The sequence below is a fragment of the Mus musculus genome, chromosome 4, assembly GCF_000001635.26.
Source record: "Mus musculus strain C57BL/6J chromosome 4, GRCm38.p6 C57BL/6J".
NCBI classification, from domain to species: domain Eukaryota; kingdom Metazoa; phylum Chordata; class Mammalia; order Rodentia; family Muridae; genus Mus; species Mus musculus.
The window spans coordinates 101,559,627-101,585,376 of record NC_000070.6 but is presented as its reverse complement, the minus strand read 5'-3'; the positions used below and the strand labels follow the sequence as shown (position 1 = coordinate 101,585,376).

Below are 25,750 nucleotides of genomic sequence, written 5' to 3'. Positions count from 1 at the left end.
TGTACATCACAGAACCGCCACATCCTTCATCCTTTTTCGGGCGGGGGAGGGGAAGTGTACTTGGCTTTTGTGTGACTGTTGCAAAGAGGAAGCCTAAGATGTCTTCCCCGTGGAGCACCTCACAGTACCCCGTCACACATAAAAGGCACACTGTCTGCGACATTTACAACCCAGCCAAGGGTACCTTGAACTGCACGTGAGTGTGGCAGTGCTGGCTGGACCAGACAGTACTTAGAGAGCTCACCGCCTGGGATGCAGGAGGCCACTGCCTCAGAAAATGGTCCTGAAGAAGGAATCCTCCGGTGTGCCCCGTCCTGCCAGCCCCTTTACCAATCAAACAACAGTCTCTCTCCCTGCTCCTCACCAGCAAGCTGATCTGGCTGTCTTCCCTGTTTAATTATGCTCGAATAACCCCGACAAGGCTGGCTGAGCCTAGCTGTAAATCATGACAGTGGAAATCCTAAAATAAAAGCAAGATTAACGACGTGACCTCAATCTTGACACGAAGGTCTATTAATTGGAAATCATGCCCCTAATTGAATTCTAGGCATAGCATCGCCATCTGGATTACATTTTCTGCAGCCTGTTTTCTCACCTCTATCAAGATAACGGATGTGTGCCGATGACAACTACGCCCAATACTGAGCCCTGCAGAGAAAGACAGGTCATTGATTACTTCCCAGCATCCTAGGTACCCAACCATCAGATCAGGCTGAAGTCACACTCTGAAGGGTCCACCATCATCACTTCAACCATTCTGTTTTCTTCATGCTCAACCATGTGATGTGTAACCTCCTTGAACCTCTGCTTTGAGATGGTAGGTATTAATAATAATGAAACACACACACACACACACACACACACTGCTCAATAAATTATCTGCCATATTCACTTTTTTTTCATCATCAGCTATCATTACCAAAATTAAGGGATGGAAGAAAGAGCTGTGTGACCTTTTTGGTACATGCTGCAACCTGACTGACTACAAAAACAATACCACAAAGGAGTAGAAAAATCAGTTACACCCAGCACCTTCTTGAGCTTAAGGCTGCATCTGTCTCTGCTTGACCTTTGACTTGATCCCAGTATCTCTTCCGTTTCCTGAAGTCTGCCAGTGAGCTTGTGCCTGGTTTGGGGACAGAGACACACAAACCAGCCCAGAGAGGGAGGAAGGCTGGAGCCTAGGGGATGGGTCACATATGTAACATGCTGTCTTCAGCACAGATTGCAACCCAGACGTAACTGTGGTTCTTCACAGAACTGGGCATCTTCAGATGTATTCGAGGCATGAGAGGTGAGACTAGGAAACTCGGTGGTTTTCAGCCTTAAGAGGCTGTAAGGACAAACTGACCTTCAAAGGAGACAGGCAGTATTTGAAACCGCTGTGAAAGGTATGGAGATGACTCTGTTGAAGGCTTTAAGACAAACTTGAGAAGAAACAAGAAGCGCTGAATGAATGGATTATATCCATCATGATGGATAGAATGCATCCAGCATTACACTTCCCAGAATGAGCAGTCCAAAGAAGGGCATTAAACTGAACTGAGCTGAGCTCGGCAGGAAACCAAAGCTCTAGCCCACCTTTCTTCCTCCTTTCCTTTCTTTCCCTCCCTCCCTCCCTCCCTTCCTTTCTTTCCCTCCCTCCCTTCCTTCCTTTCTTCCTTCCTTCCTTTCTTTCCCTTCCTTCCTTCCTTCCTTCTTTTCTTTCTTCCCTTCTTTCTCTCTTCCTTTCTTTTCTCTTGTGAGTGTACGTTTTTCTGTGGCAAATGTACAACTGTGTGCACTTGCATTTGAAGGCCAGAGGTGACATTGGGCATCTTTTCCAATCACTCTCTACTTTTCATTACATTCATTCATTTATCTATTTATTTACCTATATGAGGTGGGAATGTCTGTATTACAGTGCACATGAAGAGGTCAGAGGACAACTTACAAGAGTCAGTTCTCTCCTTCTGCCATGTAGGGCCTGAAGATCAAACAAGTCTTCAGGCTTGGAAACAAACACCATAATCTGCAGGCCCATCTCATCCGCCCCGCCCTAGTGTTTTGAAGCAGGATCTCTCATTGCACTGGAATCTTGCTGATTGGCTCAGCGGGCTGGCCAGTGAGCTCTGGGGATTCCCCATCTCCACGTCTTGCAGAACTCAGAGTTACAGACATGTGACACTGAGCCTGGTTTTTATATAGGAGCTGGGAATGTGAACTCAGTACCTTCTGTTTGCATAGTAGGCACATTATCAGCTGAGCCATCTTCCTAGCCCCTCAATTCATTTCGAAACAGCTGCAATCACACTGAAGTATAACTGTGCTAACAACAGTGGCCATTGTCTATCAACCACATTCTCTGTGTGTCCCAACCACAGGCTTACATCCATTATTCATGACATTTTTTTCAGGTTAAACTTTACCATTCTCTCTTAAAGAAGAGCAAACTGAGGGCCTGTCTTAAGCTATCTGAGCTGATATAACAAAATGCCATAAACCAGGGCCCTACAAACAACAGAATTACATTCCTCTCAGTTCTGGAGGCGGGAAAGTATAAGATCGGGGGAAACTATATTGAGAGACAGTGGGAACCTTTCCCTGTGTCCTCACATGGTGAATGAATCCTCTAGAGTCTCTTTCTTTAAAATCAATATATTTATATATAATATAATAATACATATATATGTATATACATAAATTATACATCCGCACATATACATACATACATACATACATACATACATACATACATACATACATATGGTTATTTCACCTTCATCTATGTCTGTACACCACAAGCATGCTGTTCTCTCAAAGGCCAGAATTGAAAATCAGATCCCCTAAGGCTGGATTTACAGATGCCTATGAGCCATTCTATGGGTGCTGAGCCATTCTATGGGTGCCGAGCCATTCTATGGGTGCTGAGCCATTCTATGGGTGCTGAGCCATTCTATGGGTGCTGAGCCATTCTATGGGTGCTGAGCCATTCTATGGGTGCTGAGCCATTCTATGGGTGCTGGAATCTCTGGAACCTAGAATCTCTGGAAGAGCAGCCAGTGCTCTTAACCATTGAGCCATCTCTTGCCCGAGACACCAATTCTTCAACTCTGCTATCATGATCCATTCAGCTCCAAATGTCCAACACTACATCCTAACAGTTTCAACATACAACTTTGGGGGGTCAGGGAGCACAAATAGTTAGTTCCCCGCAAGCAGGACATAAAAACAAAACCACAGGCGACACACCCTAGCCTCTTCTCCATGATATCTCACTCCTGAGCTCCTCTCATGACATTGCTGCTTCCCATGTATTTGTTAAAAGTCTAAAACACAAAGGGAAATAAGCAAGCCCGGCAGGTCTCCCAGCAAGTGGAAAGGCAGACACAGCCTGGTGTGAGTGATCTAAGAATACTTCCAAGACCAGACACCCAGCATGGGGGGAGCTGCTGAGCATCAGAGGCTGGGAAGGAAGACACAAATTAGTGAAAACTACAGCTAGGACTTTAATAGGCAGGAGAAGGAGGGGAGTCTAACCATGCCCCCTCCTGCAGATTCACAAGGGATAGGGTACAAGGCAGGATGGTTTTTCTGGATGAGCTTCTTTGAGCTGCCTAGGCCTAACCTCCTCATGCCCCAACATACACACGCGCATGCACACAGCACATTGTCTTTAGGGTCAGCATCTATTTAGGCTTTCAGTCTTACTTTCACCAGGTGCAAGCATGAAGGTTGTCAGTGTGGCGGCAGCACATAGGTGGCTAAGGGCAAGGACCCAGAGAGCAAGCTACAGTGGATGAGCCCTCTCCCCACAGAACCATTCTGCAAGCCTTGGAGACTGCTCACTGTCAAATCCCTTTGAGAGAGAAAAGCACACTGACACTGACAAATCCAAGGTCAAAGCCTTCCTAAAGGAAGGTGACTGTGACTGAAAAGTTTCCTGCGTCATTAGAGGGATCTGATCTCCCTCTGTGTTACCTTTAGATCCCAGGTAACATGGCCAGGATTCACAGACTCGGAGATTTCAAAGGCTGCCACTGACAACCACAACAGGGGTCTGAGCACAAAGGAGACAGCAGGCAAGGTTGAAAGCTATGCCTTTCCATCTTGCACAGTGTCCTCTGTGAAGAAAGGCAAGCGTGGGTTGCCAGGCACTTTGTAAGACTCGGTGTCCTTCAACAGAAGGAAGTCATGTTTTTACAGAACCTGTGTGCACACTGAAGGAGGGTGACACAGCCCTTACCTTCAGTTATCAGTTCCATTCCTATGGACCGAGCCTATGTGTGAATATGACTATACACAGTCAAGCACGGTGGTCCGGGGAGGCTAACCTTCCCTGGACTCCTGCTATGTGTCAGGTAGGACAAGAAGCTGTATGCATAGCATCTTCCTTTATGCTTTCAAAGGCTTGGCAGCAAAGGTCACACCGCTCCTTTATAGCTGTGAAGACTAAGCTCAGGGGTGGGGGTGAGGGGCTATAGAGCCTGACTGAGCCAAGAGGCCTACAAGCATGAGCAAAGAGTTGCCAGGATCAAGGATTACATCTGACTCCAGATGACCTGACTTTAATGAAGCCAGGCCACTGTGTCCAAATATCCAGAGTAAAAAAAGCTAAATTGAGCGAGGGTGGGGGTGCCCATAATCTCAACATTCAAGAGGCTGAGACAGAAGGGGCTCAGTTGTGGCTAGGTAGTAAGAGCAAGACCAACCTGTGCTACATAGTGAAATTTTGTTTCTAAATAGTGTGTGTATGCGGTGTGTGTATTTGTGTGTGTGTTTATGGTAAGACTCAGTGTCCTTCAACAGAAGGAAGCCATGTTTTGTAAACATGTACACAGCCATGGTGTGTAAAGTAGGTGTGGTGTGTGTATGGTATATAGTATATATGTATGGTGTGTGTATGAGTGTAAAGGGGTGTAATGTACATGTGTGTGTGGTGTGTGTGATATAGTGTGGTATAGGGTGTGTGTGTCCATATGTTTTCTGAATTAGAACCTCTACAGATGAGGTTCTAATCTCATCTGTCTGCTACTGATAACCAGGGAAGCATGGTTGCACAGCCTCAGCTCTGGCATCTCACGTTAGCAAGAAGAGCCAGCCCTAAGTGAAGGTCCAGTGGGAACCAGAGAGACAGAGGACTTCCCGTTTAGTCGCACTTTCCATCTGCCACATTCATTAAATCACATCTAGTCCTTACAACACCCTGCCGAGGCAGATCTCACGTCTGATATATGAGGAGGAAATTGAGATTTAGTCAAGTTAAATAATTAGATAAAGGCTGCACATCTAAGAAATACAGGGTCAGAACAGATCCAGTTCTGCCCGGCTCTAAACCGTGTGTGGACACGGTTGCTATCACATAGTTTAACAGAGGGACGTGAACAGGCCTCGCCATAGTTGTCAGCTATGTTTGGATGGATGCAGAGAAGACAGTGCACAAGATGAATCACATAGCAGAAATGGCTGCAAAGGGAAGTGTCCATCTTTCCCTTCACCAGCTGTTGGCTTTTGGAGCCTGGACAGGAGCTGAGGTGCCTATTTACCATACCAAATTGGACCTGGCCTCCAGGTTCTCCCAGCATCCCTCCGTCTCTGCCTATTACAGGACATGGCTAGCATATCTGTCTATCTACCCTGAACCTTCCAGACCAGGGACTGGGCTCTGGAAAGTCTCTTCACTATACACTCCAGACATTTGGCGCTCTCCGCCCCCACCACTCTCCCTCCCTCTCTGCATGTCTCTTGCCCAGCATATACATGTTCATTCTTTCTCCTCCCCCTCTCCTCTGTCTTCCTGTCTGCATGGCGACTTCCCTGACCTCCTCGTGTGATATCTGCCCAAGAACTGCCCTCAATAAACTTGCCTTTATATCTTTATGTACTTTGCAATTTGGCTTGAATTGGCTTATTTCGTCCGCAGAGAAAACCTATTACCAGCCATCATCACTATTCTGATAGAAGTCTGGCCTCGCCAAGCACAGGGCCAGCATAATATCACAGCCCCAGCCTTCCTTCCAACACTTCCACATTAGACACCCACCCCTCTCAGGCCTGAGTCCAGACACTGAGTCCACACTCTGACCCATGAGGGTAATTCATAGATCCAAATCCCAAATGCCAGAGGGCCCTGAAGCAAATGACTCTTTGCATGGGAAAAGGAACTTAATTATCTGCTTACCAAGATGCCCCCAACACCTAGCAAACCTGTGAGTCTCAGACTATATAACCCAAGGAAAACGTGACTTAACTACACGGCAAGTATGGATAGAAACATCACCAAAGTGCATGTGGTATTGGTTTGACTTGCCACTAATGCCAGCATTGTCTGTAGAACAAGAACATGCATGACTCCATCACGGGTTTTGTTCCCTCTGCTTGGGAGGCCCTGGTGATGACTATTGTATAACGGGTGGCTAGCTGTAAGTGCCTTCTGTCTTCTCTCTGCACTTGGCATTGCCCTCAACTGACTGCCTGCTGACCGACCTCTGCCCAGTGGCCCTGACTGCAACCTTTAACCACAGACATCTTGCCTGTAACTCCTGGAAGATGGATAGGATGAATACAGTGCCAAAGGCAAAGTGTGTGCACAGCAGTCAGATAGGCAAATGTGCTCTGCTCCACCCCACGTGAATGGAAGCGTATGGGAAGCGGTCAGGGCTGATCAGCCTTGGCGTCAGGCAGTGTGTGCCCAGATCCAGCTCAGCACTTTGTAGCTGTTTGTTGTTGTTTCTCTTCTTCTTCTCCGTCTCCTTTTCCTCCTCCTCCTTCTTTTCTTCTTGTTGTTACAATAGGGTTTTTTTCCTCGAATACTATATCCTGATTATGGTTTTCCCTCCCTCTACTCCTCCCACTTCCTCCCTACCCCTTTCCATCCAGATCCACCCCCTTTCTGTCTCTGAATAGAAAACAATCAGGTTTCTAAGAGATAATAATAGTAATAAAATTTTTAAAAATCTAACACATCAGAATTAGTCAAAACAAACAAAAGGAAAAGACACCCCCCCGCCCCCCCCAAAAAAAAGTCATGAGGAACAGAGACCCACTAGTTCTTACACCCAAGAATCCCATAAGAACACAAACCTGGAAGGAAGCCATAATATACATGCAAAGGACCGACAGGTTAAATGAAAGAATAACGCGCACGCGCGCGCGCGCACACACACACACACACACACACACACACACACACACACACAGAGTTTTGTTTAAAGGAAAAAGTCCTGACATGACATTATGAGGCAAAGAGCCTCCAAATACGCAGTTGGGTTTGTTTCTGCTGGCCCTCTTCGGTTGGACATGTGCCTTACCCTTAGAGGTTAAGTGGTTATTATTGTGGTTATTATATAAAGGGTAAACCTTTCTGGGCTGAAATTACATGGCCTGAAAGATGGGATATCACCATCTACCTCCAGGAGCTATTCTGAGAATCAGAGACAAGTGCATGTCTATGAAACCAGTGCTGGGCTGGAAGGCAGCTGGGGGTGGGGTGGGGTTAAGTAATTGCTGTGCATCATGAAGACCTGAGCGCTGAGCTCCATCCTTAGAATCCATATAACGAGAGTCATGTTAGCTACACAGTTGTGTAACACCAGTTCTGGGGAGGTGCAAACAGGAGCCTAGCCTATTGAATGAGCACCAACCTAGTGAAAGACCCTGTCTCAAAAAACAAGTTGAGCCAGGCGTGGTGGCGCACACCTTTAATCCCAGCACTCGAGAGGCAGAGGCAGGCGGATTTCTGAATTCGAGGCCAGCCTGGTCTACAAAGTGAGTTCCAGGACAGCCAGGGCTACACAGAGAAACCCTGTCTCAAAAAAAGGCAAAAAAAAGTTGTTTCCTGAATAATGACATCCAAGGTGGACCATCAGCCTCTGTATCCATGTGCATACGCGCCTGCACACATGTGTGCTCACATAAGTGTGCACCTACACACATACAAGCAAAGAAAAAGAAGCACCCACTGTTGGAGCTGCCTGTTATTGATTTGTGTGCATCCCTGAGCCCCTCCAGTGTCGAGACTCTGTGGGAGGCAGTGGGAAAACAGAAGGAGAAGGCATGGTTGCTGCCCTCAAGCTTTGCATAATCTATTCACCGAGAAACATAAAGAAAACAAGACGCATATGCCATTTAGGAAGGACAGTGCTTGTGCTTGGGGTATCAGAGGAGCTCAGCAGAGGGCATCTGAGGACAAGGACAGCCGGCTAGAGATTGCAAAGATGGAGAGTCTCTCAATCAATCAGCACACTCCGCTAGGTATCAACCTTGATGCCATTCTCATAGCTTGTATCCAACATCTCAGAAAATACTGCCTGTTTCACCCTGGAGTGCTAGGCACAACCCAACTCTATACAGACATCTCCATTATCTAAAAGGAATCGAGGAGATGGGAGCCGACGTGTTTACACAGTGAAAAGACATACTCTAACTAAAAGGAGTCATCTAGAAGACAGGGAACAGGGTAGGGAGACTGCCATAAGCCAGGATTCTTTAATACAATTGTCATACAAATTGTAATCTGGAAATACATATGGTAACCCTTCTATATCATTATAAATGTAAGTTTTAAAGTAACTCCCCAAAACAAAAGCAACACGAAACAAAGAGTTCTGTAAGTACATGTGGATGATATAACCGTGCAGAAAAACAGTCTCAGATGACTTGATTAAATAATGTGCTAAAATGAAATCCACTGACCCCTCCCAAAGAGTATGAAGCAATTTTAAATGATCTTGAGTTGAACCGCTACTGTGTTCTATCACTGTGTGTGACTGCATAAAAAAAATAAGTAGTTATATAGCTATAATTAAGATTTGGGATATGAGGCATAAAAGAAAACTACCTCATTAGAAATCCATGAGGTATTTCATCTCTTAGAAAGTTCTTTGTAGTGCTGTCCCCTGAAAAGCCTAGATACTGCTGCCCAGGAGCAGCAAGCGTCCCTCCGTGGAGACTGTGACCTCAAAATTCCACCTCCCTCTAAAAGAAACAAGGGCTCTTTGAAAACATGGTTGATCCTCAGAGAGGCGGAGTAGCTACAGAGATCAGGGAAGACTGCAGTAGAGCTAGGAGCCAACAGAAAGGGCTCCTACTGTCCAGGGAGGAGCCCTTGTAAGTATCAATAAAGTCCTAACTGAGGCTGAATAAAACAGGTGTTATGTTTTAAAACATGGATCCATAGTAATAGTAAGATAAAGAGACTCTCAGACACTGTTGCAAAAGACAAGGAAATCTGTTTTTGTTTTTGTTTTTTAATTTTGAAGATGTAAAAAAAAAATCAAGCTTTCCCCCTGCTAATTTTATAATTTTGCTTAAATAAACTGCTCAAATATCTGATGAGGAAGACTTTCTCCTTATTGAAGTCTCCCATCTGTTCTAGCTTTGTTTCTGTTGCTGGGATAAAATACCCCAACAAACAGCAGCCTGGGGGAGACCAAGTTTATTTCAGTTCACAGTTGTGGAAGTCACAGCAGAAGGAGCTTGAGAGCTGGTTACATCCCTTTCATAGTCAAAAGCAGAGAGGTACGAAGGAAAACATGCCCACTTGCTTGCTTCCTGCTCAAACTTCATTTCTCCACCCTTATAGTTCAGGATCCCCACCCCTGCCCAGGGAGCAAAGCCACCCACAATGGTCTGGGCCTGTCTATAGTAACAACCTTAAGACGATCTCTAACAGTCATAACACAGGCCAGCGCCAACGTCGGAGTGGGTCTTAGGAAAGAATGTGTTTGAGAGCTGAAAACTTGCTCTTGAGTAGTAGTAACCCACATCCCCATGGCCTGTTGGTCCAGGAGAGAACTGAAGTTTCCACAACAATGCAAGCAATTGCCACTACTGCTGACTGCCCACTAGACTGGTAAGACTATTGCTAAAGACACTGGTTGGTTCCAAGACATAGTAGAAAAAAAAAAAAAATCAAGCTGAAACCGAGTTAGAGGCTCCCTGCCTGCTGACTAGCACCAGAAATTGCAACACAGACTGCTGAAGGGAAAGTCTTTCCACTCTTGCTTCCTTGTAGATGACATAAGGTACACTGCTGACCAGCTATGAAAGAAGGCCTACTAGCATGATCGTGGTAAGGGTGTTACGGGAGCAAGTGAATGCCGTATGAATGGATTTGCGACCTGCTCGACGGGAGAGAGAACACTTCCGGGACAGTAAGCTTCGACAAAAGCCTCTGGCTGGGAAAGTCACGGACCTGAGGGAGAACCTGCTACTTGCTGTTTTGTCTAGACAAGAAGAGCCTGTCAAGCTGTCTTATGAATATTTTTGTGTATGCCCATAGTGCCGTTGCCAGCTTTGGTCAGAGGTTCACTTTTGCAGTGGACAGCAGTTATGGCAGAGACTCATCACTGATCAAGGTGCTGAGAGCAACTGATTGCCGAAAGCCAAACTGAATCTGTATAGCCCCTTCCATGGCTCAGACACTATGGCAGAAGAAGAGGCAAAAAGAACGCAGAAGGTGGAAGCGGCAGAGTGTGGCGGAAGGCTTCCTTCGGGGAGTGATGAGGCCACTGCATTCTTTGACTCCTGGCAGCTGTGATATCAGCACAAGATCTGCACAAGATTGGTCTGTCAACATCCTGTCGGAGGGAGAGGCGGCCAGGGGAACTCATCACTCCCTGAGGGGATAGCACAGTGAATGATAGGGAGAGACATTTTCTTCAGGTGTAAGGAGCTCCTGAGAGATGACCCCTCACTCAGGAGCATGAGTAAGGGGGGAGGAGTTGGAGAGATAAAGAGAAAGGGGGGAGAAAAAGAAAAGGAAAAATGACAATGGGAAGAATAGGGAGAAGTGGTACACCAGGAACTAGGGACACAAGAAAGGAACAATGGGATGAACAAGATGAAAGCACATTACACACATGTTTGAAATGTCCTGATGGAATCCACTATATATAACTAATATATGCTAATAACTTTTTTTAAATTAAGCCCTGTAAGGACAGTGATCCTACAGCAGATAAGTTATGGGACAAGACTAGGAAAATACAGGGAAACCCAAGAGTTAGTTTCCCATATGTTCACAGAAAATCCAAACCCCAACTCACCTTTCTCTTGTATGCTATATACAAAAACCACTGCTAGAACCCCCATCCAGGCCATTTCCCTCTCTCCACACCTCCTACCACTCAGTCCCCCATTCCAAACCCTCTCTATGTTTATAGACCCAACTGCTAACCAGTAGGTCAGTCTAGGCCATTCCAGTTCTACCTACCCACTCCCAGCTAGAGTCTTAGTCTTTTCCATCCCTAACTTCTGACTAACCAGCTATCTGGCCCCAGCTATCTAGCCTCTGTAGCCTTCCCTGGGCCCCTCCACATGCACATGGAGGCTGCAGTCATGCACATCACACATCTTCTTTTTAAAAAAATATTTATTTTTATGTATATGAGTACACTGTAGCTGTACAGATGGTTGTGAGTCACCATGTTGTTGCTGGGACTTGAACTCAGGACCTTCAGAAGAATAGTCAGTGCTCTTAACCACTAAGCCATCTCTCCAGTCTACCCATCACACATCTTATTTCACCAATCTCTTTCCAGGAAATTCACAGGTTTATCCTTCTTTAGCCATTTGCATCCCCAGGAAACCACATGGAAACCACCCTTAGCCCACACTCTCCCTTTCTCCTAGAAAGCCTATGGTTCGAGGCCACTTTGGGGGTGGGGGTGGGGTCAAATGACCTTTTCGTAGGGGTCGCATATCAGTTATCTTGCATATCAGATATTGACATTATGACTCATAACAGTAGCAAAATTACAATTATGAGGTAGTAACAAAATAATTTTACGATCAGGGTCCCCACAAGATGAAGAACTGTATTAAATGGCCGCAGCATTAGGAAGGTTGAGAGCCTTTCACTTGCTCAAGCGTTCTCCACAGTGGCAGGGGCATCTTGCGGCATCTTCTGCCATGATGGTTATGCATGTAGCATGCCTTACATGCTGTGCTTTGCCCAGAAAAGGCAAAAAAAGAACACACTCTGCCGCCTTGCAAGAGGCCATCAAGCTTAGAGGGTTTGTAGCCTGTGTTCTAGTTCCACTTTCAAATGTGGCTATATCTAATGTTTACAGTCTTCATGGCTGCCTTAAATATTTTGGGAGTATAATAGTGTTCTGGAAATTTCTTTTTCTTTTGACATGGTTTTGCTATTGTGTTCTCCAAAGAAGTGATAGTTACATACCCTAATAACAAAATTATCACATTTCTCTCAATTATGCTGTCTGAGAAATTATCTTGGTAAGGTGACTTGGTGATTTTGTATAATGGTTTTGGCTATTTCTCTTCATAAGGGTGCTTCTCATTTTCAAAGATCATAGCAAACAAACCATAATTATTTTCTAGGCTCTGCCTTTGACATAACATACTCAGGCACAAGAGAACATTGGAGACTAAAGCTGGAAGGAAACATCAAATAATCCCAAGGTGCTCTGGTTTGTGGGACATTCTGAAAAGGCCCTAAGTCATTGTTCTGACGATGTCATAACACTGTTCTGTTTCTCAGTAGTACCAACCACCTGCACAGTGGCATTTGGGTGGGACTATTAACTGCATCATCCGCCATACTGTGACCTTGGGCAGCCCTTGGGAACCTGATTTCCTTGTCAAGAGAACATGGTCATATATTGCTCATGAATCAGCTAGAAAATTGATAGGAAATGATATCCATTGTTTTATAAACTAAAAAATCAAGACATGGGTGTTTTAGTGTGCTCACTGCCAAAGAGTAATACACCGAGAAGACAAAGCTCCCTCAAGCTTCACTGTTCTACCTGAGAATCTCTTCATCCTACCCAGCTGGTATTTTCATTGTACTGGGAAACACATCAAAAGGCTCTCTTCTGAGCCCCTGCAAGGAACAAGTCCGGAATGTCCTTTTAAATCCCTACCATTGATTTTAGGCTTGGGTTCTTTTTGCTTGTTTTTAAAGAGCCTGTTGGTTTGTTAAAAATCCTTAATAAGAACAGCTGAATTAACATTAGATTAAAAATCCAAGTGCCCAAACTGAGACAATGTCCCAATCTGCTAGTTATTGATGGCCAACAGCCAGCCATGCACATCTGTGAGGCTGCAGCATTGTAAATGAAAGAATCCGCCCTTGTTTTCAGAACAGCTCAGCTCCTCTGTCAACAGAACCCTCTGAGTTTGCTATAGATTCTAGGTTTAGAATTCTGATGGGATCATTTAATTTCCACCCACTAACTCTTTGAATGGCTTTTAAATGGAAACAAGAATCCAAATATTTTTACAAAACATTACCAATATTGAAAGCACCACACAGTTTTCTTATAGTCAGAGACCCTTGAGGCCCCAAAAAGACGCCCCAAAGGAACATCATTGAGTGAATCACCTGCAGGTGAAGGTGAGTGAAAGAGAGCAGCACTTCATCAAGGCAGCTCACGGCCATTCTTCCAAATAGTTCCAAAGTAGAACTTGACAAGTGTGGTATAGCATTGACTCTCAGTTTTGCGGAAGATAACCCAAAACAGCCACTGATGCTTGGAAGTGGAGGGTGCTGTGGGCAAAGTAACTCAGCTCCTGTTCTGTAACAAATGAGCTCTAAAATCCAAGTCTCGAACTCTCAGTGAGTGACTGGTCTCTTTCCCATCTCCTAGGAATCTGTGTTTGCTTTTCCTTTCAGGGGCCTCTTCCTGGCTCTTTGCATGGTCAAATCCTTCCTGACCTACAGCAGATCCCCTGTAAATGTCACCACACCCAAAGGGCAACGCTTTACATAGCAGTTACACAGACTTGTGTTATTCTGCAACATCTAGCTTTTCAGTACCCCTTCTAAGGACTACCTAATCCTGATTTGGGTTGGAAAAGCCAGTTTACATAAAGGTATGTTTTCATCATAGAGTACTCCATTCTTGATTTTAGTTTCATAACCCACCTACCATGTTAGTTAAAAAAAAAAGAGACACAAAATTTAAAAATCGAAGCTGTCATCAAATAAAACTATGAATAATCAGAGCCTATGATCTTCCAGCAATAGGCCTGGTACCTGGTCCCAGGACACACTGAGAATCCTCATAAAACTATCCCCACTAACATAATGGACATGAGGCAACCAGCAAACTATGATTTCCAATTTGTATCACACCAACATGTGGCCAAATCCCAACTCTACTTCATTTAACTATGAGATGCCTTAGCCTTGGTTTTCTCACACACACACACAAAGGAAGCTCTCAGGCTGGCAGGATGGTTTAGTGGGTAAAAGTGCTTGTCACCAGGCCTGATAACCTGAGTTCTACTCCTCCAGAAATCACATGATGGAAGAAGAGAACCAGCTTCTACAAGTTGTCCATACCTCCATATACATGCCATCAACACACGTATGTATACACACACACACACACACACACACACACACACACACACACACCAGACCCTACACATAAATAAAATATAATTCAAAACATTGTTACAGAAAAATATCCCAAGGAACCGTGTACACAAGTGGAACAGAAGGATAATACATCCTTTTGTCAATTTGGTCTTGTTTCACTTCATCTGAGCCCACACTCAGCAAACAGGGCAAATAGAAGACATGACCTTTCAACTTGGGCTTATAAACTATTTAAACAACATCTCCTGGTCAAGTTATAATTGGAAGGGTCTAATCATTGTGGGAACACAAGGGCTTTCTGAAGTGTTAATGAGCAATAATTCCGAGTTGTCTGGCATCAGAGTAAGTGGGCAGTGACCTCAGGCTCCCTTAATAAGCACACAGGTATTTCTTCATATCCCTGATTAGTGACCTTGGAAATTTACTTGATTTCTCATGGAAATTCGATCTGTAAGTTGAGGGTTAAAATGGCAGCTACTCTCTAGGATTTCCCTAAAAAAAATAAATAATGCATCTTAAGTATTAAACAAATACCCAGCAAGTAAATAGTAAGTCCCAAATAAATGATAGGTGTTCTTAACATTCCAACCTCCTCACAAATTATTCTGAATTCTAATCCTTTGTGGAATCCTGACATTTTCTACAAGGCCCCTTTGCACTTTTTCTAGAACTCCATAAGCCTGAGAACTGATTCTTCTATCAATCAACCAGGGCCTGTGTTCCCAGAACTGGCATAAAAAGGATATAGCCGAGACTTCTAACCCAAATCCATTTTTGTCAGGTGGCTTCCTGCAATAAAAGACTACATTTCCCAGGGTTCCCTTTGACTTGCTGTGGCAAATTACATTTTTACCAATGGAATGTAAGCTTTCAATTTGCAAGCTGTTTCTAGGTGAGAGGAATTGTATCATCCCCTTTTGATTTCACACTGTCTAAATAACAAACACATTGGCTGCCCCACCTAGGTAAAAATGCTGAAAGTGACAGCCTCTGGGTTAATGAGACTCATCCTTGGGACCCTTCCAGCTTCATAGGCTAGGGCACCATTCAGATCAGACATTTACATAAGAAAGAAATAAACTTACTTTCGTTCAAGATATAATCAGGATGGTTTTTGCTACTTGCGGTCAAGCCTACATTAGACAATGCGGAGAAGGGCGAAGCGTAGCTAATGGTTGTGACACTGCCTTGGCACACAGTAGGATCTCGCATTTCGTGTAGAATTTCTCTAGGACTCCAGTCAACCGACCCAAATTTAGACAATTGAGGTCAGACCCAAAGGCTGGAAAGTGTCTACAGAATGACAAGAGTGACGAAAGGTCAAGAAAGCCCACGTCACAGGAGAGGTCTGGAGAGATGGCAGAGGTAAGCCAGGAAGACACGATAAGGTTGCAAGTCACCCAAGGGTGGTAAGTTGAACGGGGTTCCTCTCTGCACTCAAATTTCCTCATCCGAAATAAATAGGTAAAACAATCCTCTCCGGCTACAACAGGAAGGATCTATAGATTCAGAGATATTTGTTTTGGCAAAGTCTAGAGCAACAACCTGCATGGATACCACAGGGAGTGTGTGAAGGGACAGTTCCCACTCCACATCAAAGACAAGGAATGACCTTCTTCAAATCAGGCTGGGGGCCAGAGCTGCACGTGGCTTTAGGCCCATAGAGCCAGTGTTGAAGATTTAAAATCCGTGGCATTTCCAGAGAACTCGGCTGCTTTGTGCACGAAGGACAGTGGCTAGGGATCAGCGCTGCTGAGCTTGGACCTGCAGTTGCCTAGTTACACCACCCTGTGCTCAACTCAGTGTTTTGCTTTATTTTGCTTTGTTTTCTCATTTTAAAACTGGGGATAACAAAGTACAATGTGAAGCAAAAAGATGTCAAGCACACAGCACAGCGCTGACTCAGAGCCACTCAAAGCACTCATCATTGTCTTACTACCTTCACAAAGGAAGAAACGAAATGTGGTGAACTCAAAGGAGATTCGGGTGCCCTGATAGAGGAAGGAGCCGGGAGAGAGCTGGGATCTAGGCAAAGTAAGCGCAGCTGTAGCCGGGATAAGTCAGACCTCACTGCGAACATGCTATCGCAGAAGAGCAGGCAGGAGCTGCCAGAAATGTAGTTCAGTGATAGAGTGTTTGCCTAGCATGCTTGAGGCCCCAGGTTCAAGCTCTACGGTGAGACACAGAGTAAGAGAAAGAGAGAGACAGGCAGGCAGGCTGGCAGACAGACAGACAGATGACAGATCTAAAACCACCCACCTAGGGAAGAAGAGGGAGAGCCAGCAGCCTCAGGCATACGTGGGAGGTATGGGTATGAGTACAAGGACCACAAGCCACAGGCACATAAGGCACAGAGGACCGCCTCTGTTGTGGGTCGTCACTTTCCACCCTGTTTGAGACAGTGTCTTGTGAGTTCAGGAACTCTACACTCAGGTCCACTAGCACTTTACCCACTGAGCCATCCCCAGGCCAGTGTTTTATCTGTGAGCCATTACTAAATGAAGAATGTACTTGAATAAAGACGATATGAAGTATAAGCGAGACACCTGACTTAGAGTGAGAGGACCAGGTTGGAGCGTCTGGGGAGGAGTCGGGAAAAGCCTGGGTCTGGTGGTGGTTTTGGGCAATGGTGGTGGTAAACCTTCTTCGTACATGAAAATGTTCCCGTTTTAAGTGACCACTGAGATTTCACAACTTTTTCCTACTCTAAGGTTCTAGAATTTTGGCTTCAGATGAAAAGCTAAAATGAAGTTAGTTCCCGGTCCATTAGTATTAACTATAAATAATACATTAAAGAATCATGGGAGGTATGGATGTGGTTATAAAGGAGCAAGTTGAGGTTTCTTGTGGTTTTGAAAGTGTTCAATATTGATTGTGGTGGCAGAATTTGGAACTCTCAAATGAGATATAAGACATAAAAACATGCACTCAAATCAAGGAAAACCGGGGGACTCTGATGTCAAACAGATTGGTGTCAATGTCCTGAATGTGTGTTACAAACACATAAAATATGTCAGATTCATAAAATATGACAGCTGGGAGGAACAGGCAATGTTGGCAGGCATCTCTCTGTATTGTTCCGCAGAACTGCAAGGGAACATATAACTATCTCAATAAAACATTGGTTACACAACCAACTATAGAAAACAAAGCACTATAAGATAAATTCATTGTTGAAATTTAAGTAAAACACATACAAAAAGTTGGACTTACTGGTAGTCTACCACCAAAATATTCTTTTGTGATATTTTGATCTGCTTTCTTCATTTTTTTAATAAGAGATGTACCTTTACAATGATGTCTTTCTAGGTGTATGTGTGTGGGGTTGAATTTAATGTGTATTATTTATTTCTTCTTTATTCACTTTGGAGATCTTATTAGCTACAATTTCCTTTAGTAATTATTGTAATATCTTTTGATAAAACTTTATAGGTATATCTTATTTTCTTAATCACTCTCCTGTTGGAGAAATGTTAGACCATTCTGGAAGATTTTCCTATTATAAGTAATTCTGCAATAAATTACATATAGCCAGCCCTGACATAACTGGATGATAACAAACCCTCCCTTGATACAAGAGTCAGAACACAGCTTAGAGAGCATCCAACTCAACGCTTCCCTTAAAACAAGCACACACGCACACACACTCACACACACACACACACACACACACACACACACACACACACACACAAGTAATTCTGTGGTCGCAGAAATTGCCTGCCTATTCTCATTGTAGGGAGAGACATAAGCAGATTCAAGCCTGAGTGCTGACTTTACTTGGGGCTAGAGTTGACCTCGTGGCATCAAACAGGGAAGACAGAAATGAAGGAAGCAATAGAAAAATTGCTTAAGACTTAGGAACTAGATAGATAGTGTTCCTAGTCCCACTTTCTAAAAGGAAGAAGCAATTTTACATATAATCCTGTTTTCATCTATAAACATAGGGACCTGTTTCTAGGACTACAGGTACTGGGTGATAAATATACAAATGCCTAAAGCCCATCAGATCTCTTCCTCCTGGGACGGACAGATGATCAGGGAGGACTGGTTGCAACACACAAACTAGGGATCTTTGGAGTAGTTATACACACAGAGAAGAAAAAAGAAGCTTGCCTATAGAGAGAAAGAACATAGAATGAAGCAAACGTGAGGAGAGAGAGGCACTGCCAGCAGGCTCTTAGTTCTGCCCTTGGATCCATTTGAGGTCATGCTCTCACTGTCCTGTGGGCCTTTATCATAACTCCCTTTCTTTGGTTTAGAAATAAGACAATAGAAGAGACCACCTTCAATAGATAGACAAGGCCCTCAGTGAAGGGAAGGGACCACTGACCTATCTTCAAAATGTTTGGCCCAGAATTGTTCCTGCCTAAAAGAAATGCAGGGACAAAAACGGAACAGAGACTGAAGGAAAGGCCACCCAGTGACCTGCCCAACTTGAGATCCAGCCCATGGGCAGGTACCAAACCCTGACACTATTACTAATGCCATGTTGTGCTTGCAGACAGGAGCCTAGCATGGCTGTCCTCTGAGAGGCTCTACCAGCAGCTGATTGAGACAGATGTACATACTAACAGCAATTCATTAGACTGAGGTCGGGGACCCCTATGGAAGAGTTAGGGGAAAGATTGAAGGAGCTGAAGGGAGGGCAACCGCATAGGAAGTACAGCAGTATCAACTAACCCAGACCCCCCACAGAACTCCCAGAAACTAAGACACCAACCAAAGAGGGTACACGGGCTGGTCTGTGGCCCAAGCACACATGTAGCAGAGGACTGCCTTTCCTGGCCTCAGTGAGAGAGGGTGCACACAATCCTGTAGAGACTTCATACCCCAGGCAAGAGGGATGCTGGGGAGGGGGCATGAAGGAGCACCCTCATCCTCTCAGAGGCAAAGGGGAGGAGTGATGGGGTGAAGAACTCTGGGAGTGGGGGAACCATGAAGGGGAGCAACATTTGGAAGGAAAATAAATAAAATAATCTAATAAAACAAAAAAAATAAGACAATTCAGTAACTTGTTACTTGCATCCAAAGATGATTACTAAGACATGAGAACGATAGAGTGATTCTTTTGACTATTCTGTCTTTCCATTCGACTCCTTCCTTTTAAAATAAAATGTTCTTTCCAACTTTGTAGCATGGTATCTGTGCTTTACCACTGCTCATTGGCTATTCTCGGACTCGCCTTTCCCTGTAGGACTCCATTTCCTTACTCTAATCCACTCAAAGCAAATCCACCACTGTACATGACTTAGCTCTTGTAGAAATGATGACGAAAACCATAGATGAAGACGGGGACTCAATACACAGTCCATACTGTACCCTGCCACACTTGATAGATAGTCGCTATTTCCCTCTCTCAGGCCAAGGTCCTGGCTTCAAAGGGAGTGGATTAGAAATATGGCGGTCAGACTGGCTCCAACACAATCCTGGAGTTTTCGTTTAAAGACTAATGAGGAGTAAGCTAGTCCTCTAAAAGCAGTGTCTAGCCTCATGCCTTTACTTTAACCAGACTCATCCTGTTTTCATGGACTTTCTACAGGCAAAGACTTGGTAAGGCTTTATTAAGTAAATGAATCTATTGCCTACCAATCAAATTTTAAAACCCTAAAAAATCCACAAAACCTCATAGCAGCAAGAGCAATGCACTATAGATAAGATAGTTGAGATTATATATATTCGTTATTTTCATTATAAAAGGAACAAGACCTGGGGGTCAGGTTCAGTGGTGAGCCCTTGCCTGGCATGAGTTAGGGGTCAGGCTCTGTCTTCAGCTCTGAACAAACAAAACTGACCTGATGCCAGAGAACACAGAGCCATATGCTCAAAGCTGTAAAATCTCAGCTGCCTTCAAGTGATAGCCCAAGACAAATGGACTTACATCTCTTCTACATCAGCTCTCTGCATAGCCCGAGTCCATCTTGAAGCCCCAAAGAAGTTCCTTTTGGGTAAGTTTTCAATGTGTGGCATCATCAACTTGATACATCCCAAACACTTGCCCATCACCAGGTTCCTTACCTTCAGTTTGTAATCACTCCTGTCCTCTTTTGGGCTTTCCAGATGGAGCTGACATTTGAACAGATTGTGTTCTGTGAGGAGCTGCCATCAGTCACCAGAGAAAGTTTAGCGAATCCCAGTCTCTAACCTAGCAGGTGCCAGGAACAGTCCCCCCACGATTGTAATAACAAAAGTGTATTCAGATATTTCCAAATTTGCCAGGGAGGCCCCTTCTTGAAAAGCACATAGTCTCAATATGTAGCCCAAGTTGGTTTAAATGTGTATTCACAGGTTACTCATATGCCAGGTTACAAGTATGGACCTAGCAATAAGAGTGGATGGGGCAACAATACACAGTCATACTTCCAGAAAGTTCTGCCTTCTACCTTCAATTTTTCTCCTGAATTAGGCTATGCTGAACTTTCTATGACATAGCAAGCACTACTATTGGTTGATTCCTTGGGAGGCCAGTAGGAAGTATTCTGCAAGTTACAGCAACCCGAGGTGTTTATAAAGTACCCCAGACGTTATAAATGCCAGGATGCCTATAACAAAGAAAAGACTCAGACCCTTGGGACTAAACAGCTTTGAGAGCCCTCGGAGGAGCAAATACTCTCCACCCTGCTGGAGTTCACTTCCAGCCTTTGATCAGTCACATTCGCCAGTGTCCTGCACAGGGCAGGGAACTCACTGGGACTCTTTTCACCTGAACTTCCTGACAATTTAAAGAGACGTGTTATCTCCTTTACAGGGTGAGAAGCAGAGGCTAAGGGGTGAAAACTAGTCCTCCAAGACTGACACTAGTCAACAATGCCAAAAGCTAGACTCTAGAACAACTGCCCATTACAACTCCATGATCCCTTCAGGGCCACACTGAGGCACTCCTCAAGAAAACTGGAAGCTATGATCCAAGAAGATCCATGAAGGCAAGAGAAACCTTTCTACTCACACTCCAAGGGTTGATAGACATCAGGCCAAGACAAATGTCAACCATAGTTACCACAGAGAGTCCAGCTGTGCTCCTCCGAATTTTCTAAGTTTTCTTCTAAAAATATACAGATTGTGAGAATCAACACAAATGCATCCAGATTCTCCCATGCCACATATGTATGAATATCTGTTCGCTCATGTGTGACTTACGAAATAACTAGCAATCATGAACAACAAAAACAATTCCTAGAAATACCAACATCTAATGTCAGTTTGGAGCTAACCACTATCACTCACCACACACTAGCAAAGACTAAGAAGTTTGGCAACCCTCAACTCTGACTCAATATGGGAAGACGGGCATCCTCATTAGAGTTGGTACTGGGGCTCTCAGCAAAACAGCAAGCTGTACGTATGCCTGCCTACGTTCTTCTGGTTTGCAAGTCTGTTTTCCCCACAGGTACAGTAGACAGAGGAAAATGACATGCCTGTCCTACAGATGCCATTGTAGTTTGTATATGTGTATTCAAATGCCATTCTATACTCCATAAATATGTATAATAACTGTGTGAACGTTAAAAACGTTTTTTAAGTATTCCTATCCCCAAAAGCTATCTACCCATAGAGATCAGAGCAGTCACTAGAGAAAGTGGGGTACATCCTTAGGGCCTAATGGGGAATGTTCCCTAGGACATCATGTTAAGTAAAATTTGAGCTTTTACCGCAGCACAAATATGGATTCTACATGGCACACATGAGTGAATGAACTTATTTATATATGTACATAGCCATGAGGGAATCACCATGTGTTTGTGGGCTGGCTTGCATACTTCTGTATATGCATAGACATTCTAAGAGAATGCAGAAACCTGTAATATTGGGACTAGGACTGGCAGAAAGTTTTTTTTATTTTCACTTTTATATAATTTTCTGGATTGTTTTAAATGTCCTTTTCATGAACATGCATATGTCATATTATAAAATAAACCAGGCTTGTGGGGGCCAGGGAAAGGGGAAGAGGCCCAGTTTCTGTGCAATGGGGTAAGGTATGAAAACAAAGCCAGACGTGAAATAGAGCACGCGTCTGTTACAACTGCTCGCAAAACAAGACAGTGAATTCCCCGGCCTCTGTGCCAGTGACAGGCGTAATGGAGACAGCACTATCCTGGCACGTTCAGAGACAAAGCCAGACTCCTATCCCACTTGGGGGCTTCAATGGCTCCATTTTAAAACCAGGTGATACTGTGGAAATTTCAGCTATACTTTTAAGACAACCTTTCAGTTTTCCTGGCCATTGAAACCGAATTTTCTGTCCCTCCAGCTGATGTCTCATAGCCACAGGGCACCCAGGATCTTGACTCGCTTTGGCAGACCTCTGTCACAGCTCATTATGTCTGAGGGTCTAGGCTTCTTCCTCTTACATCATGGTCACACCACTCTCTCCATCTCCCCACTGTAAGATCTACACACGACAAGGCACATGATGATGACGATGACGATGATGATGATGGAGATGCAGCTAAGGAGAGCAGCTACACACACAGTGGGTAAGGTAATTCTGTGGGACACCTCTCTATCTTCCACTCCACTTTGAAATAGTAAGCACTCTCATTCCAAAAGAGCCCATCTGAGGAATAACAAGGAAAGACGGGTCCGGTCTGACTAAAGCATGATGATACTCTTTGTAAGAATAGAACCCAAACACCCTAAAACAAGTCAGCCTTAAAGTTTATCTCTGTGCATGGGGGAGAGCAATGGAGGACACAGTGAGGGCAAAGGATAATGCCATTGATGTCTGAACATGCTATAATACCATTTCTTTACAAGCTAACCAAAGCAAGTTTAACTCTAAAGGAACATGCCTCTGACCCCAGCACTCAGTAGTCCGAGGCAGGAGGATCATAAAGCTAGCCTGGGCTACATAGTGAGAGCCTGACTTCTAATGTGAGTTTGTGTTAGTTACCAGCTTATCTGTAAAACTACACAGTTTTTAACCGACCAGTTAGCATCGTGACTATCTCAGCTTGGGCAAGCACACTATAACACAGTCATGAGTCGGCCTCACAATGCTGCTCTCAGACTACACCCGTGAAGCACAGTGCAGCCACTGAATGCCCTCTGCTTGCTATTGTTTCTTCTGCCTGCCTTTGTCAGCTTCTTCCATGTTAGTGTGAAGCTTATTTGTCTCCTCGGAGTCAGCATTCCTGACCCACCACAGTGAGCCAGGCCTTCCCTCTTCCCAAAACAGAGTTCTTCCTCAACAAACCATAGAGCCATTTATCCAGCCCCAGGGAAGTTCATAAAAGCCAAGGTCTTCTCTACCTCGACCTCCTCAGCATCTCCAGCTTCTCTGTAGCAAAAAAGAAGGCACGAGATGTCCAGGAATGAGAGAATGAGGAGGTACCGGCTATAAAATGGACATCCCTCAGTTGAATGACTGCTTCAAGGGGGTAGCTTATAAATGGCAAAGCCAGAACTTAGAGTTGCTGACTCATAATATGCTGGTGTGTGCCACCTTGTGTATACATGTATACAATGCAAATACACACACACCACACACGCACGCATGCGCATGCACAGCACTCATAAATCTGTATTTTAAGAGAACTAAAAATTCAGGCATCAGCCATGGATGGGGGAAGGGAAGACAATGGTTTGTTTTCTTGCAAAGATGAGGTAAGGGAAAGGAAGGGCAAAATGGGGATGTGTAATCTCACGTGCCTTGCTTGGACTGAGAAAGCACGCCCCCCCCCCCTTTCCTCTGATTGAACACACAACCTCTGGGACACTTAAGAAATTGTTCTTCATGAGGTCGTCATTGTCGGGTGGAACACTTTGCTAATTGAAGCAGCGAGTGAAACTGTAGGGAGGTCAGATGCACTTACCCAAATCTGAAAGTAATGTTCCTGTTCACTCATATTAGGCCACAAGTGATGGGTAGGGGGACAGTAGGGGGGTCTAAGTCACACACACACACACACACACACACGCACATAAAACCAAGACTGCAGCCCATCCTGTGCACCAAGTCTCCCAGACATACTGACTCTCTCACTGGGAGGAAGGATGGAGACAAGGTAGGAAAAGGGGAGTGGAAGAAAGAAGGAAGCAGACGAAAGTAGAAACAGAAGAAGAAAGAAATGAGAATGCCGAAGATGGAGAAGGATGGAGGAAGAGGAAGAAAAAAAAAGGAGGGAAGGACCATAGAGCATGGAGAGAAAGAAAGAAGAACTAGAAGAAAGAGAAATAAGAACAGCTGCCCCACTAAGATTTTGCCACAAAGTCCATAGAGCCAAAAAATGATTGGTATAATCAGTCCTTAACAACCTCTAGGATCAGGGTTTGTTCCCATAGAAACCAAGAATCCGTATTCCCAATAATCATCATACATCCTCCTCTGGTGTCTGAGTCTTCTTGCTGTGACGCCATCACCAAGCAAGGAAGCGAGCAGAGCCCCATGCTCACCTAGAGATAGTAAACCAAGGGCAGCCAGCCACCCTGCACCTGCAGCCGGTGCCACAAAACTCAGTACTGGCATCCCCACCTATCAACCCTGGGCCCAGGGAATCTCTGTTTAGTAAGTAGGGTGAGCAGAGGTGGGCTGGAAGCCAGTGTAACCTTTAAGAACTCTCAAGAGGTAGTTTAGATGATAACCTAAGGGACTGGAGACCCACACCAGGGCAGTGCCAGCTGGCTGGGTAAGTAGGGGCAGAGCTAGAGTCGGAGCAGAGAAGAAAGCAGGTTGCTGGGGAGCGTGTGGGCTCAGGGGAGGCAGCAACTCCAGCTGGCCTGGCAGTGGGAAACAAGAGAGCTCCTGGTCTGGTGGTATTCGTTCCTTCCCTTCTCCATCCATTGATGTGTGCCTGTTTCTGCTCAGCTTCAGCATTCTCAGGCAAGTCCCCTATTACCCTGCACACTCACCTCCCGATTCTAATGTGGGTTCTGTCCCAGCAGAGTTCTCTGGGAGGTGGCTACCCATGCACACCAACACTCCTGCCAGCTCTCAGGCGCAGCTCCACCCTGCAGAGCATTAACAGTCATTTTCTGCATATGCAGACTTAACTCCACTCATGCAATAAGTAGGCTGGTTATGTCCTTGGTGGTGGCCATCGAACTGTTACTACTACACACAGTTGCATTTTTCATTTAGCCTCGATCTCTAATGCCCTTTAATATTATATCTGGATGAATCATTGAAATAAGATATTTTAGATCTAGATTCGGGCCTGAGATATAAAGCAATTAGAGGCAGAAGAGTTTTCCAGATCCCTTGGCACAAGCTATGAAATTCTCTCATTCCTTGGACCTTGAAGGACATACTCCATAGACACTGGGCTACTCCATCAAAATTTCCAGGTTAAGTCTCAGGAAGAATGGTTTCATGCAAAGTAACTGCGATTTAGGTTTTCCCTAGCTTACAAATCTTGCGGGAAAGAAACACATAAATTTTATCTCCAGGATTCTTTTATTTACTTCAAAGTCCCAGCTTTT

General features: G+C 44.6%; 1 protein-coding gene across 6 annotated transcripts in view; it reads right to left on the bottom strand.

Moving 5' to 3' along the window:
- Dnajc6 (DnaJ heat shock protein family (Hsp40) member C6) overlaps window positions 1-25,750 on the bottom strand; it is a 146,152-nt gene that overhangs the window by 57,423 nt on the left and 62,979 nt on the right. Inside the window, exon 2 of one of the 6 annotated variants that reach the window (NM_001355180.1) lies at window positions 596-648. The exons of the other annotated variants lie outside the window; for them this stretch is intronic. The gene's annotated coding sequence lies outside the window, so the exon portion shown is untranslated. The remainder of the gene's footprint in view (window positions 1-595; window positions 649-25,750) is intronic. 6 annotated transcript variants of the gene reach the window in all.